The 20,423-nt window shown below is 45.2% G+C and overlaps 1 protein-coding gene across 4 annotated transcripts in view; it reads left to right on the forward strand.

Moving 5' to 3' along the window:
* The first annotated feature begins 6,341 nt into the window (after positions 1–6,341).
* ZNF541 (zinc finger protein 541) overlaps positions 6,342–20,423 on the forward strand; it is a 29,159-nt gene continuing 15,077 nt past the window's right edge. For 2 of the 4 annotated variants that reach the window (XM_074219167.1, XM_074219170.1), the window contains exon 1: positions 7,385–8,440. The gene's annotated coding sequence lies outside the window, so the exon portion shown is untranslated. Of the gene's footprint in view, positions 6,419–7,194; positions 7,279–7,384; positions 8,441–20,423 lie in introns of those variants that run through there. The other 2 variants (XM_074219169.1, XM_074219168.1) reach the window with 2 other exon arrangements.

Below are 20,423 nucleotides of genomic sequence, written 5' to 3' on the forward strand. Positions count from 1 at the left end.
TTCCCCAACTTAGTTTTGAGTTAGGGGCTACTATGAAAAAAGATGCTATAATGATTTTGCACATAGGGTCCTTTTCTATATCTTTTATCTCTCTTTTTTATTTTCTCTTTTTTATCTCTCTTTTTTTTTTAATCTCTCTATTCTTGGGTCACAACTTAATGACTTTTGGGGATAGTTTCATATTACCATCTAGAATGGCCAGACCATTTCACAACTTTGTCAGAAGATTCTAGGGTGCCTCCAACCCTTATTATGTAAGTTATTTGAATTGAAAGGGTCCAGTGGAAAGGGTTGCTATCTGTCGGACAGTCCCAAGTTTATTTTTCTTCCAAGAGGTTTTAAATCAAAGGTGGTAGTGAGTTGGGGAGGACTTTAGAACCTCATAGAGGGGGCAGCTAGGTGGCATAGTGGATAGAGCACTGGCCCTGGAGTCAGGAGGACCTGAGTTCAAATCCAGCCTCAGACACTTAATAATTGCCTAGCTGTGTGACCTTAGGCAAGTCACTTAACCCCTTTGCCTTAAATAATAATAATAATAATAATAATAATAATAATAATAATAAAAGAACCTCATAGAAAATGTCTGCTGAGATTTGTAGAGAACCTAGATATGAATTATACTATTTTGGGTAATCTTTGAGAGGGGGCAATACAAGTTAAAGAGATTGAGACCTTTTTGGTGTAGTTCCCAAGACTGAACCCAGTTCATGTGTATCCAGGGCATGAATTCACAGGCTACAAACAAAAACCATTTGATTATATAAATATATGTAAACAAAAATATTTGATAAAATAAAATACCCATTTATACTAAGCATAGGAAGGAAAGTCTTTTTCCTTACTCTAAAATGCTCAAAGGGGTCTATGATCTTACCTATTTAAATGAGAAATTCAGTGATACAGATTGCAACCCCTCCATGCTTGTCCATCCTGTACCACTTCTGTCTGGAAAATATGAGATGATGAGATAGTCCCCTTATTGGCTGTCAAGTGGAAAGTGCCAGTGATTTTTAAGAAAAAGAATGATTCTACTCCAGAGCTCCTCCTTCAATCTTTCAAAGGAGTATCATATAATGTGTTGACTTCCTGAGAAGGTTGGAAGGGGTGGTAGCCAGAATCAGAGAAAAGGAAGGTGCTCAGCTGGATTAGTGGGTGCCCTGGGCCTCTGACTACCTCCTCTCCTTTGTATATCTTTGTCTGATCCTGGGTGACTAACTACTAATCTTCACACAGACGAGCCCTGGCTTGTAGGCAACCTTGTGAAATGGTGCTGGCTGCATTTTGGAAGGCATCCCTAAAAACCACTGCCTGTTCTTGGAGAAGTCCAGTTTTTGGCCTGGTCTATTAGAAGACATTTACTGTGAGGGAGAGCATGTAACACCAAGGTGAAATGTGGAATGAAGTCAATTATTTAGGAGTCTCATAAACTATTTTATGTTGAAGGAGTTTAAGTTGAAGAATCAACTTCTTGAGACCATATTAAGAATGATTATAAATTAAGCTGCTGAATCCTATTTCTTATCAATGCACATTTCTGGGAGTATTTAACATTTCATTTGTATACAGAAAATACCTGTCCCATAACCTGATTCATATTGTATAGTAAGTACCTTTCTACTTCTCTTTAGAGGGGTGCTAGTCATGGGCTTCAACCCAAGTTAATTTTCCCAGCTTGACAAAATGAGATAAATGCTGAACCAAATAGTCCAAGGGAAAAAAATAATCTGATCCTCCTTCTCAAGAGTCAGACTTCCCTAGGGGAAGGTTTGCAAGTATGTGGGTCCAACAAGAAGGTCACTTGCTGGAGCACCTTGGGCAGAACTGCAGGCTTCATTATGGGGCTTGAAAAAAAACAACCCTACAACCTCTTATCTCCCACCACTCCTGCTAGCTATCATCCTATATGCTCTTTCCCACTTCTACTCTCCTCTTTATCCTCATCACTGTAGATTCCAATCTCACTGCTCACCTAGAATTTTTCTCTCCAGAGTTACCAGGACTCTCCTAATTCCCAAGTCTAGTCTTCTTCTCTGCAGCCTTTGACTCTATCTTAGCCCATCTTCCTGGGTTCTGTTGACATCGCTCTTTCCATTCCTTCTCGGGCTCCTTCACACACTCATTATTCACATTGCAGCCACTGAATTCAAGAGCATACCAAAGACTCTGCCTTGGAACCCTCTCCTATCTCTCTGTACTCTGAGTGGGGGATTTCCTGGATCTCTTCATATCCATCTCATTCATTTTTTTTTAGGTTTTTGCAAGGCAAATGGGGTTAAATGGCTTGCCCAAGGCCACACAGCTAGGCAATTATTAAATGTCTGAGACCGGATTTGAACCCAGGTACTCCTGACTCCAGAGCCAGTGCTTTATCCACTGCACCACCTAGCCGCCCCCATCTCATTCTTTCTATCTGATTTCTTTGTGTACTTGTCATTCCTATGAGATGCTAAGGTCCTTGGGAGGAGGGCATGAGATCCCTGTATTTTGGAATCTCCAGGACTGAGCACTTAGTTGGTTTGTCCTTTGCTCTCAAAGAAGACCATGACATTGGGGAGGTGATGCACATTTGAATTGGATTTGAGTGAGGGGTGGCTATGCTAAGTCACCGGCCTCATTTCCTCCCCCAGAGTCATCAGGGTCCAGTGGCTAGATATGGTCAGGATGACTGGAGATGATGTGATTTGTCCAAGGTTACATAGCTGGATTTGGACCCAGGTCCTCCTGACTTCAGGGCCTGGGCTTTATCCACTGTACCACTGTTTCTTAAAGAGGACTGAATTTTCTGTTAGGAGATGGGAAAACTTCTCAGAGGAAATAGACTTTGAGTTTGTCCTTGCAAGAAAATATGGCAGACTCAAAACAAATACATCTTGGAGTTCAAGGCCAGGGTGGGAGCACCTGGTGGATCTAATGGAAGGAGTATATTTTGGTGAATTTGAAGTCACTGGAGTAGTTTCATGATGGTCTTATGTCTTGATTAATGTACCATTTTTCTAAATGCATCAACTTTCGGAGGACTCTGTGAGGGTTTGGTCTTATACTTTATGGTAATTCTGATGGAATATGCCATAATATTTGGGGCCAGAGATGGCTCCTCAACTCACACTGATTTAGGTAGCATCTTGTCTGAAAAATTGTGGGGGGGGGCGGATGATTAGAGTTCGATGGATTGCAGATTCAATCTAAGTCAACAGTGTGATATGGCAGGAAAAACAAAATAAACAAAACATATAATCTTAGGCTGCATACACTGTTACTGTCCCAAACTAGAGAGATGTACTCTGCCTCTGGTACCACTGAAAAACTGGGGGATGTTGGGAGGAGGGGAACTGGGATGGGCCTTGGGATTGAAGGAACAGAATATTTGATCTAGAGAATATTCAAAAGGAATATTATATAGTATTTGAACAGCTGTTTTATTGACAAGATTACTCTTATTCTTTTTGATCCCATAGGGTAGATATAAATGGTACAAAAGGGTGAATTTAAATTTGATGTTAGGAAAAACCTGCTAATAATTAAAGCTTTTCCAGGTTGCTCTGGTAAGTAGTGAGATGCTCTTCTTTGGAGCCCTCCTAGCAAAGGCTGTATCATCAACTTTGGGGTGTGGCATGTATGGGTCTGGTAGAGATCTGAGTCAATGGCAGTAGAGAAGAGACACCTTTAAACCCCTCAGGGAATCCCTAGACCTCTAAAGGAGGCGGTGTAACTGACCTGGTTCTAGAAATGAATCAGCGTATAACACACATACATACACACATACATGCACCCTATACATATCATACATGCAATGATGGCCAGCCAATAGAGACTTCGTCCTTTTAGCATACTCAATCTGCTCTCTTTGGGGTCAACTTGCAAGGAGGCTTGAGGAGACTATTTCTAGAAATACTCCATGATGTCCATCTAATCAGCTCTAGTCTACAAGTCCAACTCATGTAGCCTTTCTTCATGAAACCAAGACTTTCTTCATGAAACCTTCTTGGATTACTATAGCTCACAATGATTGATCCTTCCTTGCCCCAAATTCTTACAGCATCTAAGAGTTTATCCTACTGCTTTGGCATTTAATCACATTATTATTAAAAAATAAATCTTTATTTCTATTGTTTCTTTTTCCAACACTTCCTTTTCTCCACTGGATCTTCTCTCCCTCTTTCCCAGAGAGCTATGCTACCATGGAGCTATCTTTTTCAGTGTATATACCTTTCTCCCCTTTCTTTCCCCCCTATTCAAAGGCTACCCATCCTTCAAGTCCCAGCTCAAATGCTCCCTCCTCCATAATACTAAGCAGCAAATTCTTTCTCCCCCAAATTCCTCCAGAAAATGGTCTTTACCTTTCTCATGGCATTCGACATTGCATTATGGTTCTTTGTAGATTTGTTTTATGGCCCCTCCCAGACTTGGAGTCCAAAGAATCATTTCTTACTTCTCTTGGTAACTTTCAGATTGACTAGCACAAGGTCTGATGTAAAAGGTGCACCACAAATATTTGTCAAGTGTTTAAAGTATGTATTGTCTTGTCTCTCTAATTGGGTAGAGGGTGAAGGTCTTGGTCTTCTTTCATCTTTATATTTCCAACCTAGCCCAGCCCTCTTGCACACACTGAAGACATTCTGTGAATATCTGATGAATGTTAAATGAATGGATGTCTATCTCCCAAGCCAGGGAGATTGTAAACCTTATGAAGGCAGAATCTGAATTCATTTTTTATATCCTTCATTTAATAATAGAAGACCTTGCTAGGAGGAGGTGATCAATTAATGCTGGTTGTTGGGGGTTAAGGGCAGAGACCTGTCTTTTATTGTGAGCATTAGATTTGCTAATTCCAAAGCCTTAGCACACAGAAGGTGGTGTGGTCCACATTGATCTTCCATATGTAGTCCTGGGGGGACACTGAAGTTAGCTCAAAAGGTGGGTTTCCATTTTTTTCATCATCACCTGAAATGTGTTCAGAGCCTGGGAAATCAGGTTCTCTTTCTGTGGCTTGGCTACATGTAGGCAAGAAAGACCCTCTTCTTTGGACACCAGGCTTATCAAGTCATGATTTCCACAAAGAAGAACTTGCCAGCTCTTCAGAAAATTCTATCTAGGGGTGGTGTAGCCAAGTGTTCCTGGGTTAATAAGGAGGCCTGTAGTTATTTCTGTCGCCCACCCCACTGCTTCATTCATTCACTCATTCATTCAAGAAACATTCTGAGTGGGGGGTGGCTAGGTGGCAGAGTGGATAGAGCAGGGGCCCTGGAGTCAGGAGGACCTAAGTTTAAATCTGGCCTCAGACACTTAATAATGACCTAGCTGTGTGGCCTTGGGCAAAGCCATTTAACCCCATTTGCCTTGCAAAAAGCCTAAAAAATAAAAAATAAAGAAACATTCTGAGAGCCTGCTGTACAAGACTCTCCAGTAGGGGAGATAAAGATGTATAAGAGAATTCCTAGCCTACTCCTCCAGCTCACAATTTAGTGCAGGAGATAAAACACAGACACAAATGAAAAATAAAACAGAATAAAATTAAGTGCTCTCTGAGGGGTAGGAAGATATTACTTGGAAGTTTCAAAGTTGGGAAAAAAATCATCCTCTCAGTTCTCCTTACAATGTGACTATTTTTGATTGAAACTCACATCATTTTCATTTAAGGGGCCCCCACCCTTAAAAATGCTTGACATCTTCCTCTCTTGTTTGCAGAAGCTGGGGGATACTCTGTGATGGGGTTGGATAATATTTTGGTTTGTTTTGCTGACCTTTTGTGGCTTTTTAGAGTTGTTACTTGGGCAGGAGACGCCTGAGAGAACTTCACTAGGAATATTAACCCTGAAATGGTTTTATTGTTTGGGAATGAAGGTGATGCAATAAGATCTCAAGAAATATCGGATGAATTGCTGCATGGATGCTTTGGCACCTTTCCTTTCCAATGACTTTTCCTGGCACACCCCTCCTGTCCTGCCCTCCATGGAGACCACCCAGGCCTCTGCCAGGCGCATCCTTCACTAGGCCTCGCAGGTGGCTCTATCCCGGAGGGGGCCACCCTGCGCTTGCACAGGCATCTGAGGCTGTCCTTGGTTGGCCGCCTCTTCGGGCCTGTGGCCATGCCAAGTGCCCAGCCCCCACTAGGCGCCTCCAGACTCCTCTTGCCCTGGCACACCCATGACTGGGCATTAGCGGGGACTCCATCTTTGGGGGAGTTTTTGGTTATTCATTTTTTGGCAAGGCAGTGGGGTTAAGTGACTTGCCCAAGGTCACGCAGCTAGGTGTCGGAGGGCAGAGCTGAACTCGGGTCCTGCGGACACCAGGGCCGGTGCTCTACCCGCCGCCCATGTTCGCTAGGAGCATCACTGAGCCGGGGCCATGAGGGGCCTCAGGGCCCTTCTCATTCGACACAAGGAGCAAGCGAAGGCCGTGAGCACGGAGCTGAGGAGAGGTCCGGAGGCCGGGGGGTCGTTTTACACAGTGGGGACACTGAGGCGGGCATCGGCTAAGGTCACGGTGGTGGGCAGATGCCACGCTTCCCAAGGAGAGATTTCCAAGTCTTCCCGCCCCCCAACCCGCCGCAGCCCACGCCCCTCGCCCCGGGAGGCCGCACAAAATGGCGCCCAACGGTTTCCCCGCCCGCCGTTGCCCCGCCCCCACTCTCCAAGGTGGGCGGCACGGGCCCGTCACGTGCCCAGCGAGCCTGCCCTTTCCCCGCCTTGGCAGGGAGCCTGTCGGGTCACGTGGTCTCCTATCTTTTCTATTCCCCCCCCCCGCCTTACCGGGAGAAAAGTAGGAGGGAGCCGTCACGTGACCAAACACATCGCTCTGCCCTCCCCCCGCCGGGGGGGGGCCCCACAGAGCGTCACGTGACGGCCATTCCTCTCCGCGTCGCCCCTCCGGCGCGCGAGAGGGCGGCGGCGGGCGGCTGTCACGTGATCAGCCCGCCCCTGGCGAAGTTCAAACCCCTCCTTTCCCCGGCCCCGCCCCCTCCCCCTCCCCCCGGCTTCGCGCGGGAATCCGGGTAGGAACCGAAGGCCGAGAGAGAGCGAGGCGTGGGCGCGCGCGCGCGCGGGCTTGGGGGCCGAGGCCGGCGCCCGGAGGCGACGGCGCACGCAGGCGCGCGCCGCGCGGCACGCACGCACGCACACGCGCAGCGCGCGCCGGGCCCGGGCGGGGCGGGCCGGGCCGGGGAGGGCGGGAGCGACGGGGCGGTGTGCGCGCGCAGCCTGGAGGGAGAGAGAGGCTGGCAGGCGGCGGGCGAGCGCCAGGCACGAAGCACGAGGCGGGCGCGCGAGCCCCCGGGGGCGGGTAAAACCCGGTTGCTGCTGCTGCTCCTGCCCCCGCCCCCGCCCCCTCCCCCCTTCCCTCTCCCCCGACTTCTCCCCCCCCAGACCTCCTCAGACCCGCCCCCTCCCCCCAACCTCCTCAGGCCGGCCCCCCTTCCTCAGGCGGCCCTGCCCCCGCCCCTGCACCCCCAGGCCTTGCAATCGGCCTCCGCCCCGCCCCGCCCCCTCGGAGCACCCCCGACCAGCAAACAAGCCCCCCCTTCCCCCCGGCCCCCCGCTGGGCATCCCCTCCCCCACCAGCCCCCCCAAACGAGCATCCCCTCCCCCACCCCCGAGCACCCTTCCGGGCCCCGCCTAGCATCCCCTCCCCCCGCGGAGCACCCCGCCCCCCCCAATGCCCCCTTCCTCGCCCCCGGCCCGTGCCCACCATTTAGCATGGTCTTCCCGCGTTAAATGCGCCTTCCCTCACCCCGGGCCCAGCATCCTGCCTAGCACCCGCCCCCCAGCAGATGCCTCCTCAGCAGCCCCACCCAGCCAGCGCCCCCCCACCCTGACCTCCCCTCCTCCCCAGCAGCACCCAGCCCCCCCAGTCCTCTCCCGCCCAGCATCCTCTCCCAGGCAAAGGACTTTACGGGACACCGGCCCTCTCCCCGTCACCCCCCTCTCGCCCCCTTGCAATAAGCCATTTTCCCCCAGCCCCCCCTTTTCTCCCCGCTCAGCTCCTTCATTTTCAGCAAAACTTTTCTCTCAGAACTTCCCTTCCAGGACATCTCTCTTTCCACCCACACCACTCCCATTCCACCTCTTCTAGCAAATATCCCTCCCTCCAAAAATTCCATTTCCAGCTCCAATTAAAAAGGCCTCCTCCATTAAGCCTCCCCTTGAGCAAAACTCTCTCCTGCCTCTATCTCCCTTTCCATTGAAAAAGCCCCCAACCCCCCTGTTGACTGTCCCACCAGCGGCCCCTTTCCCTCTAATCTTGACCACCCCTTCCCCTCCCCCCCACTCACTTTCAGGACCAGAGGGAAAAGCTATTGAGCAGGCAAAAAGAAATTGGATTTGTGTCTGAAATTGGCACCCAGCACACTGGAGGAAAGCCCCTGATGGTCGGCCCATCTGTCTTCTGAGCCCCCCTCAAGGGCGCCTAAAACTCAGCCCCCAAGAGCCTTGGCTTGGCTCTCCTGGTGAGTGTCCCTCCTCATAGGATCATAGACTTGGGGGTCATTTTTTCTAACCCCCTCATTTTAAGGAGGCAGAAACCAAGGCCCAGAGAGGTTTTTGTGATTTTTCTGAAGGTCACACCGGGAGTGAGTAGGTGGCAGAGCCTGGGTTCCCAGACTCTAGTTCACATACTTTTTCCTCATTTCCACTTAAAATTCTTTGAGAAGATGCATCTAAGTGGCACAATGATGACAGCACTGGTCTTGGAGTCAGGAGCACCTGAGTTCAAATCTGGCCTCAAGACAGAGGCTAGCTGTGACCCTGGGCAAGTCACTTAACCCTAAAAAAAAAAGCAAAGATGATGCCTCAGGTGCCATCTCCCTTTGGGAGCCGCCTCATCAATCCAACCTGCATTTACAGGTTGGACCCACCTCTCCTCCCTAATAGATTTGACCTCCTGGAGAGTGAGGATCATTGTTCTTCCCCCCCCCCCCCCCCCATCTTCTGTGCTAGCTGGAGGTTTTGCACATCCAGATCCAAAATAGATGCTCCCTTTAATTGAATTTCACAGTCCTTCAGTCATAGCACACCCCCCCACCCCTCACTCCCTTATCCCCACACTTCAGATTTTCCTTTTAGTAAATCTGGATGGGACATCCTCCTTGCACTCTGACCACACAGACTGGAGGTTCACATAACCCCTGGCTAGTTGGGTGTTAAAAAAATAAAAACCAAACACCCAGGAAAGAATAATAATAGGTGACAGGGTGAGGGTCCCACCAAATGTAGGTTGTGATACCATGAGGAAGGAAGGGGAAAAAAAATGTTTCTGAGGCTGGAAAATCAGGGAGAAGCAGCCACACATTTGCACCTTGATAAGAGTTGTGTATACAAGCTTGCTCAAGTTTGCAAAGCACTTTACATAATGTTCTCCATCAGTCCTCACCACCCCCAGAAGGTAGGTGCTTTTATTTCTATTTTACAAGAGGAAACTGAGGTTAGATGAAGTGCCTAAGCTAGAAAGAATGAAGCAGACTTGGAACCCCAGTCTTCTTGACTCCCAGGTTCAGGGTGCTATCACTTCATCTCTCCGATTTAGTTTTGGGGCCTATTAAGACCCCAAAGGGCTGGTCCAACTTTGGGATGGATCTTAAAACTGAAGAAACTGTCTGAAAAAGACAGCTAGTAAGTAAGAGACAAGAGCAGAGTTCATATCCAGATACAGACTCTCTAGACTAAAGTTTCTCTTGGACAGATAAGTTAGTGTTGAGTTTCTGAGGAGACTGAGAAGCTTATACCATTCCCTCCCATATCTTGGCTATGATATGGACTATTATGGCTATTCCTTTTCCTATCAAACCCATTTATTTTTCCATAGTAACTCCAGCCTTATGTCTTGTTCCTTTTAAAAAGGAAAAAAATAAAAAAATAATAATAAAAAGGAAAAAGAAAAAATCAGTCACTGAAATAAAAAACAAATTATGATCAGTGAAAAAAAATCATCTAAGTGGAAGTTGTCCTCTAGAATTTTCCCATTTCTTAGCCTTATATTTGAAATTCTTCTATTGTCATCACTGCATTTTCTGGTTAATTTGTTAGAACCCAGATCCTATCCCTGACATACATCACTCTCAGTCATTCTTGTCCACATTTTCCTAAACACCCGCCCCCCCAAAGATATAATGTAATTGTCATAATAGTGATTTCTTAGCAAGTTCACCTGTTGATTTTCATCCTGCTCTTCCAGTCACATATGTCCCTTTTGGCCCATATAAGCCACTTCTTTTCTGAGGTGCGTAGCTTAAAATACAGGTAGAAAGTATAGATTTGTAAATGTTTATATAAAGATAAAATACATATAATGCATACATATATGTCTACATATATACATGTTTATGTACACACAAATATATTTACCTATATGTTTGCATTTTTTAGGTGTGAGTAGAGAATGGGGAGAGGGAACTAGGAGGATTTGGCAGGGAGTCCAGAGGACTCAGACATGTGAGGCTGCCAGCCCCCTCATTTTAAAGGTGACTACCACCCAAGGGGGCATGTGAGTCTTGCCCAAGGACTTAGAGAAGACACAGAATTTGAATCAGGACCTTCACTCCAAATCCATTGTCCCTTTCACTATACATGCCCTGTCTGACTTTTCCCACCTATCTAGTCACACCCCCCCCCCCCCCCACTGGGACCTGGCCCTCTCCCTCCCTTTATGATCATGGCACTGTTACTGCTCCAAGTAGTCAGTCCATAGAGGGGGAGGGAAGGGGACTTGAACAAGTTCCACTTAGAAAAACTTCAAGAACGATTTAAAAATAAGGCAAGATGTTTGGGGCCTTAATTAAACTTAACTTTTAACAAATCCCTTCAATTCAGATCTGTGAGTGCCCTCTCCAGGCAAGACAGTGTTGAACCTACAAAGGAAGACTTCTGAGACAGGGGCAGCTTTTGGGTCCCCTTCCAGGATCCTTGTGAGGAAAATGCTTTGTGTGACAGTGATTGTTAATGGTCATTCCACAATGTTTTATTAAAATGCCTCCTGAGTGTAGAGCTCAGGAAGATGGGACATAGAGCAAAGATGTGGACTTTTGCCTTCAGGGAGCATATATCAGGAAGGGGGAGCAAGAGAGTCCCAGGAAAACCAACTTTCATGGTCATTCCTGCCAAGTACACCAGACGTCAAGAGCAAAGGACTCTGCTAGTGCAGAGGGGAAGGTCTCTGGGGAGGCTTCAGGGAGGAAGGGCCATTTTTATTTAGATGGGTAGGACTTGGTCAGACTGGGGGGCAGGAGAGAAGGTGGCACCTTGGGGCTCCAGAGTCTGGGATGAAAGGGAGAGAGGACATACAGGGACAGGTGCCACATGGTAGTATGGCACGAGTGCCACAGGGTGGTGCTAGAGGAGGCAACATGAGGTGCTTCCAGAATCCTCAGTGAATGGTGAAGGCTGGGGCCGCCTGCAGGAAGGGTCCATTGCTGTTGACAGCCAAGGTCTCTGGAGCCCAATCTGTGCAAGACCCCCAGGGCTAGGCCAAGTGTGGACTTGATCGCCATGACAGACCTGTCCCATGCTTTCTAGTGGGAAAAGTTTGGACATGGCTCCAGAGAAAGTCTGGATATAAATCCTACTCTTGATACTTTGAGGAGTTGTGGGCTCTTCATCTGTAAAACAGGGCTGGCAATAAGCAGGGTATCATGGGGATCAAATGATAATGGGTGTAAAGTACATTGTGAAACAAATATTATAAAAATCTATCTCCTGGAATGGCCTTGGGGTTGGTCATTTAGTCCAATCCCCTCATTTTCCCTAGGGGTTTTTGTGTCAAGTCACCCAGGTGATTGCTGGGTACTGAAGTGAGAGAGCTGGGAGCTTGGAGTCAGAAACACTTGAGTTCAAATCCAGCCTCAGACCTGAACAAGGGTCTTTGAATCTCAGCCTCAGTTTCCTCACCTATAAAATAGGGCTTCTTTAAGCTTTGTTGTGAGAATCAGATAGCATAATATTTGTAACATACTTTGCAAACATTAAAACCCCAAATAAATGTTAGTGATAATGATGGGTGATTTTTCTCCCTTCAGCTTTTTCTTTTTTTCCTTCAGAATAGCAACTTTATTAAGTGAATGACTGTAGGCTCTTTAGGTGATCTAAAAACAAAGGCCATCAATAAAAAGAATTCTTTTTTAAAAAGAGGAATTCAGGCACAGGGCAGAGGGGTCAGTTTGTGAAATAAGTTTGGAAAGACAGACTGGAGTCAGTTTGCATTGTGTGATACAATGATACAAATGATAGATACAGAAAATGCTTAAGCAAGGGAGTGATACAGTCAGACCTGGGCTTCAGATGCCATTGTTTTGGCATCTTTTTGGAAGGTAGATTAGAAATGGGGGCAGGGGACCAGTGAGAAGACTATAGCTGTGGTGTAGGCTAGAGTTGGTCTTGAGTCTGGAAAGGAGGGTGAATACAAGAGATGATGGGATGAGAAAGAGGACAATGTTGGAGCCATGAGATGGAGGGTGATCTCCACCAAAAGAGTGGTAGGGTGCAGGGAGGTTATCTCAAGATCTGTTCTACCTGTTGCACAGACATCCAGAGGAAGGAAGGCACTGTAGGACTTGGGTGTGCTTCCAAGTGAAAGAGGTACAGAGGCATGGAGTGGCCATGGAATAATGGCCATTCTGGTTTTGCTCAGTTCATTCAGCACTCCTGTGCTGACGAGGTTGCTGGCCATTCTGCCAAGACCAATGCTTTTGTTGTTGTTCAGTCATGTCCATTCTTCATGACCCCATTTGGGGTTTTCTGGGCAGAGACACTAGAGTGGTTCAGTAATTTACTTCTCTAGCTCATTTTACAGAGGAGGCAAACAGTGAACTTTCTAACCCAGCAGGATAAGTCTTCCTAATTCCAAACCTGGGGTTCTGAGCACAGGGCACCCCCAGCTGCTGACTCTAATGGTAGGGCATCTTTACTTGAGCTCCTATTTAATCCTACAGTTATTCTTCCAGACTGTAAATTTCCCATCCTGGTTTTGACATATAGTAGGTCAGCATAAGAAATTAAATGGGAATTTTGGGGGGGGGTTTCTGTGGAAGCCACAGATGACACACGAAGGCTAGCAGATGCAGAGCCTATAACAAATACTTAAACCCGTAAATACCCCATAAAATTCAGACTTCTTTTCTGGTACAAAGGGACAGCCAAAAAATTCTACACTGATCTTGGGGCACCATATCTCTAACCCCCACAATGGGAAAGGGATAACTTTTTTTAAATGCATTTTATTGTTATATTTTGCTTTTTATCTCATTATAGTTTTCCCCAGTATCCTTCTTCTCCCTCTCCCAGACTTCTAACCCATATATCACACTTTTTTTAAGACAAAAAAGACAAACTCAGCACAACAGATGAATACATTGAAAAAGTGTCCCAACTTGTGTGACGTGTAATTTCCATTCTTCCCACCTTATTGAAAGGGTAGAGTGGGAGCATCCCCTGATATTTCCTCCTTCAAGCTCTATTTGAGCTTTATAATTCTGTAACATGCACTTATGAGTTTTGGGGTGGCCATGGGGATCTTTCTCTTGTCATCATTGTAGGCACGATATCCGTTGTTTGACTTTGTGTGCTTCTAGTCCCCTCTTTGTTCATGTTTCTTACAGCACACTCATGTTTCACTGCATCCTACATCATAGTTTGTTAGACATCCCTCAGCCAATGGGCACAACTCATTTATTTATTTATTTATCTATCTATCTATTTATTTATTTATTTAAATTTCCAGTTACATTTCAACAATCTTTTTTTTTAAAGGTTTCGAGTTTCACATTTTTCTAACACTTTCCCTTCCTTCCCCACTCCCCCGACCGAAAGCAATATAATATAGGTTATACATGTTTATGTATGGTTAAATTATAGTTATAATATGATTATATTATAACAGGTTATACATGTATGTTAAACTTATATCCATAGTAATTATGTTGTAAAAGAAGAATCAAATCTAAAGGGTGGGGGGGGAATCATGAGAAAGAGAAAAATACCATAATACATAAAACAAATTTCAAAAATTGAAAATAGTAAGGTTTGGTCTGCAGTCGGACTCCTTCTCTGGATATGGATAGTATTTTCCATTACAAGTTGGGTTTTTTTTTTTAGGTTTTTGCAAGGCGAATGGGGTTAAGTGGCTTGCCCAAGGCCACACAGCTAGGTAATTATTAAGTGTCTGAGACCGGATTTGAACCCAGGTACTCCTGACTCCAGGGCCGGTGCTTTATGCACTGCACCACCTAGCCACCCCTACAAGTTTTTTTAGAATTGTCTTTGATTATAGTCCATCATAGTTGACCATCACCCCATGTTATTGTGTACAATGTTCTTCTGGTTTTGCTCCATTCACTCAGCATCAGTTCATTCAAGTCCTTCCTCAGCCTGTTTCATTTAACCATGCAGGAATAAGTTCAATTTGGGGTTAACTTTGTGTCCCAGCCATGACCTGGTCTCCAGAAGTGTTGTCAGACTGTGGAGCTGTCAGGAGGTACGGGAAGGGGTGTCACCATTTCCTTTACTTTCCCACTATTTAAGTAGAGAAGGTAAAAGGAACTAGGATGTCTTCTTTGTACATCTGAAAAAAAAAATCAAAGACAGTACAGTGTGATTACAAAGAACTTGAAAATTGGCAGCGAACAATTGGGAATCTCATGAAACCAATTCAGGGAATCTTCGAAAGCTCTGTATCCTGTGGTAATGATTCAGATGTATTGAGATTATATTTAGGACTATAGAGTTAGGCATACTTAGATACTTGTCCATTCGGAGCTGAATATTCCCTCATGAGAGAAACAAAGGAGAAGAATTGTAGATGAAGTTTTACCGATACCCTTCAATTTATACTATTATCTTCTGAATAGATCCTTCCCTGCTCCATGCCCCAAGAACTTTTCCTTGTAACAAAGTTGAAAACTCCCAGACAAAGCAGGATCATAACAGTGCACTAAAAATCACAGCATCCTGGCCCTGAGAGTTGGAATGGAAGCTGGCAGCCAGCCCACTGTGAAAGGAATCCCTACCATAACAACCCTGACCCTGACAGAGGGCTTGCAGGCTTTGACAGAGGGGCACCTGCTGCCTGTCGTCGAGGCAGTCAATCATTCTACTTCAGGAAAGGGCCTTTTGTTGGGAAGTTTATCCCCGGAAAGTCTAATCCCTTCCCTAAGCAACTTGACTACAGCTATTCTATTCTACCTGAGTCTCCTCTAGGTGAGATATGTCCAGTTCTTTTTAATCAATCCTCATATGATAGGCACAGGAACCTGGGAGCTGCAGTACTTCCCAGACCACTGGTCCTGCTTTCATGAGCCTTGGAGTCCTCATCTGGGGAGACAGCCATCCCCACCAGTTGCCACTATCACTGAAAGATGAGGTGCCCTAAGAAGAGATGGGAGACAGTATGTGCTGGGCGAATCTGACTGCCATCCACACCTTGACCACCATCTCCCTGAGACCCTGATGGAGATGGCCCAGAACCCCAAGCCCAAGAACCTTTGGGATATCTGGGCCTCACCTCAGGAAGCAGCCCTATGGAGATGCAGCCTGGCCACTGTCCGGAAGACCCAGAGGGGAAAAAGGCCTTGTCATCAGAGTTCTTGGTCCTGCCAAATGGATCAGCTTCAAAAACAGATACAATTTTCTTGGTGGGGATGACATTCAAGAACAGGCAGGACCATCTGCTTTGTCACCACACCCTAAGGGACCTTTCCATCTGACTCACCCCTGAAACCTTCTGTGTGTGTGTTGTCTCCACATGAGAATGTGAGCTCCTTGAGGGCAGTGGCTGATTCCTTTTCTATTTGTATTCGCCACACTTAGCACTGTGAGCCTTGAATAAACACTTCATTCATTCAGGACATGGACTCTCTTGTCCTGGTTTGCCTTTCTCTGGACTCTCTCCAGCCCTTTTTGAATTATGTGTCCAGAACTGAAAACGGTGCCCCATTGAGGTCTGGTGAGGGCAGAGGAGAGGGAGATGATTCATTCCCTCTTCCTGGAAGCTGCACCAACTAACCCACCAGCAGCATCTGACAGCATGTGCCCTCCCCAGTCCAGCCCAGGAGAAAGGAGGAGCCATCCCTTAATGCTCCTCTGGGCCAAGCTGGGACCTTCCAGTTATATCCTATTCAGTTCAGGCTTACTATTCCTTCTGTTTTTGTTGTTCTCTGCATGTGTGTGTGGTTTTCTTGGTTCTGTTTATATCGGTTGGCACAGTGGGAGAGAGCCTGGGCTCATGAAGACCCAAGTTCAAATCCAGCCTTAAACACTCCTTTGTGTGACCCTGGGTAAGCCACTGCACTTCCTGACACAGTTTGGCTTAGTTTCTTCAGCTGTAAAATAAGGAGAATCATAGTGCTTATCTCCCAGGGTTGTAGTGAGGATCAAAGGAGATAATTTGTAAAATGCATAATAGATACCATGTGAATGCTTATCTCCTTCCCCTTACCTTTCCTGGATGAGAGCCGTCAGAATTGAGTTTATTTCATTTAGCATATTTAACAAACATTTATTAAACAACTGTCATATGTAAGACCCTGCACTAGTGATACAAAGAAGAAACAAAGCAGGATTTTAGCCTTGAAGCTTACAGGCTAGGAGAAGGGATGGATGAGTGCATCAGCAAGTTCTAAGCATATCAGAGAGATTTGAGAAATCTGGGCCATGTCTAGATGTGGAATGTTGGATGGAGAGATCAGAAAAGCCTTCATGAAGACAGGTGGCATCTGAGAATTTTGAAGGAAGGGAAGGATTCCAAAAGGGAAATCACTTCATGGAGCCAAGATAGATCTGCAGATGGAAGCACGGGTAGGGAAGGGGATGAACAGAAATCTGCATGGTCCTGCAAGAAAGGCATCCAGCTGAGCATAAAGCAGAGAATGAGCTCAGGTTGACAATGGATGTGAAGGAAAAAGCAGGTTTTGAAAACTCCACTGGGACAGGGGAAGATCAAAAAGGATATAGGACTGAGGCTCTGGGGTGGATGGGAGAGTGGCCAGGAGTCAGAGCTAGTTATCTTTTGGTTCTGTATTCTCTGACAAAGAAGGATTGAGGGAAGGACACAGCTTGGTCACTATGGGGAAAACACTTGGCAATCCTTCATGTCCTGAGCCTTGCCTTCTGCAACTAAAGTCTTCCAGGGCATGATAGGATCTTTCTTGAGGCATGGTTCACTATCTTAGTCACCCTATTGTGGATATTTCCTAACGTATCAGTGTCTTTCATAAAATGAGGTGCCTTAGCCCGAATACAATGCTGTGGTATTGTAGTTGGTCAGAGCAGAGTATAGTGGGACTGGTAACATCCTAGTTTTAGATGTCGTTCTTCTATTTATATAGCAGAAAGCAACCTTGTGTCCTGCTCATCACGCTCCTGATGTAGAATAAGGCTTCCCATCCATGTGGGCCATGATTGCTTTATCTAGTTATGGCAAACATGATCATGAAGTTGTTTTTGTAAAACCCAAGTATAAAACTTTCTATTTATCCCTATTAATTTCATCTTACACTACTCATCCCAAAATTTTGAGCTTTTCAACATCATTTTGGATTCTGCCAACTGACAAGTGTTACCTGGAGATTTAATGTATGCCAGCTAAGCCTTTATCTAAGGCACTGATTTCAAAATGATAAACAGCAAGAGACAAAACACTGACCCCTGGAATACTCCTCTCCTCAAACCCTCCTTTCAGGTTCACATCACCCCATTATGATCATTCAGACATTGGGTTTCCCTTCCCTGTTCTATCATCCAGTCATCTTGTCCATTTGCTCCACAAGGATGGCCTTAGTGATTTTGTGAAATGCTTTGCTAATGTCTGGTTAAACAATACCTACAACATTCCCTTAATTTTCTAGTCTTGTGACATTATCAAGAAGGAAAGCAAGGTTACTCTGACAGGAGCCAGTCTTCTTTATCTTGATGCCTGTTGTGGAGGCAGTCAATCATTCTACTTCAGGAAAGGGCCTTTTGTTGGGAAGTTTATCCCTAAGAGTTTAATCCCTCCGTCAAAGCCTGCAAGCACTTTGTCAGGGTCAGGGTTGTTATCATAGGGATTCCTTTCACAGTGGACTGGCTGCCAGCTTCCCTTCCAACTTTCAGGGCCAGGATGCTGTGATTTTAGTGCACTGTTATGATCCTGCTTTGTCTGGGAGTTTTCAACTTTGTTACAAGGAAAAGTTCTTGGGGCATGGAGCCGGGAAGGATCTATTCAGAAGATAATAGTATAAACTGAAGGGTATCAGTAAAACTTTATCTACAGTTCTTCTTTGTGTTTCTCTCATGAGGGAATATTCAGCTCTGAATGGACAAGTATCTAAGTATGCCTACCTCTATAGCCCTAAGATGTTCACTGACCATCCCTTTGATGAGAGGTCCTAGAATTCTATGAGGAATTCAAAGTCAAGCTCCTTGGTCTGGTTTGCGAACTCTTCTACTTAATCCTTTCTTCTCCTAATCTCTTCTTCCTACTTTTCCAAGGAGCCACTGAAGGTGGCAATTGTGTCATCCAGGACTTTGAGTATCCCAGGCTGCAGAATTCATCAGAGCCTGGTAACTCAAACTAATCAAGGACACTGAGGTGTTTTGGGCTCCAATTATTAGCCATTTTTGGTTCTATCCTTTAGTAACTCATATCTGACTAGGACATGAAGGATTACCAAGTGTTTTCCTTATAGTGACCAAGCTGGATGGTTCCTCCCCTTGATCCTTCTCTTTGTCAGAGAAGGCAGAACCAAAAGGTGACTTACTCTGATTTCTGGCTGTCCTCCCATACACCCCAGATCCTCAGTCCTATATCCTTTTTTGATCCTCCCTTGTCCTAGTGGAGTTTTCAAAACCTGTTTTATCCTTCACATCCATTGCCAACCTGAGCTCATTTTCTGCTTGATGCTCAGCTGGATTCCATTCTTGCTGGACCATGCAGATTTCTATTCATCTTCCCTATCCTTGCTTCCATCTGAAGACCTATATTGACTCCGTGAAATGATGTCCCCTTTTGGAATCTTTCCCTTCCTTCAAAATTCTCAGATGCCACCTGTCTTCATGGAGTTTTTTCCTTCTTTTTTTTCCTTTTGTTTTTGCAAGGCAATGAAGTTAAGTGACTTGCCCAAGGTCACACAGATAGTAAATCTCAAGTGTCTGAGGCCAGATCTGAGGACTCAGGTCCTTCTGACTCCAGGGCTGGTGCTCTATCCACTGCACCACTTAGCTGCCCCTGTGAAGTTGTTTTTCTGATCTCTCTAATCAGCATTTCACATCTAGACATGGTCCCACATTTCTCAAATCTCTCTAATATGCTTATAATTTGTTTTACAATTTTGTTTGTACACTCATCCATCCCCCTTTCTAACCTGTAAGCACTTTGAAGGCAAGAATCCTACTTTGTTTCCTTTTTGTATTGCTATTGCAGAATCTTAACATATGACAGGGGTTTAATATAATTTTTTAATAAACTCAATTCTGAAATTAACTCAATTCTGGTGGTTCTCATCCAGGAATGGTTAGGAGAAGAAAATATCAGGTGGAAGGTTTAGATTTGTTTTGCTTGGCCCCAGTAGGGCAGGATGAGGAGTGAGTGAAAGTGAAGCAGATTTACAATTAGATACAAAGATTAATTTCATATTGAGTCCAAAGATCTGAGAATTTCTAAAGTCAGTCATTCCCTACCCCCATCCCTCCAGGCTCCATAGGAAATTAAACCTTCATTTTTAAAAATCTACTTTGAAAGAATAAGTAGACCAACCAACAAGAGGACTCTTCTAAACTACAAGATGGTCAATTAGCCTTCTTCTTCAAGGGAGAGCATCTTTGTATTTGATAAGAACAACACAGATCTCAATCCTCTGAGTCTTACTCTTTCTCTCTCCTTTAAGGTCCTTCATTTGTCAGTCAATTGGTTTCCATTTTGGGGGGACATTTTCACTCTGTTTACTCTCTTCTCCCCTCCATTCCTCCCCATCAATATTTTATCCCTAGTTGATCACATGCTCTCTCCACTGGAATAAATAGTAGACTTCTCTTCTAATTCTATGAAGTTTTCAGCCCACTTAATACTGAATCCTCTGTACAGGGTCCAACCAATATGCTAGAAACCTTGTTCTGATTATTATTTCAGGGGTGCCAAGGTAGGATTTAAAACACTGCTTTCTAGTCATACATGGTCAACTTTCAAATCCTCATTGGTAGTATGATAGTGCCTGGTCATCTGTGCTAGATATCTTTTCCTTTGCCATAGTGGGAGTCAATTTTGCAATTTTGATCAGTGAGATCAAAGAGCTCCCAGTGCATCAGTGTTCCATGACTTGGCAATATAATATCAGAAGGATATTGATGATTAAGAGAGGTTTGGGGTATTACTGAAGAGTTGCTACCCCAAATTTAACAGAGCCATATATATATATATATTGTTGTTGTATTTATATATATATATATATATATATATATTGTATTTTATATATA

The sequence above is a fragment of the Macrotis lagotis genome, chromosome 1 (assembly GCF_037893015.1).
Source record: "Macrotis lagotis isolate mMagLag1 chromosome 1, bilby.v1.9.chrom.fasta, whole genome shotgun sequence".
NCBI lineage: Eukaryota > Metazoa > Chordata > Mammalia > Peramelemorphia > Peramelidae > Macrotis > Macrotis lagotis.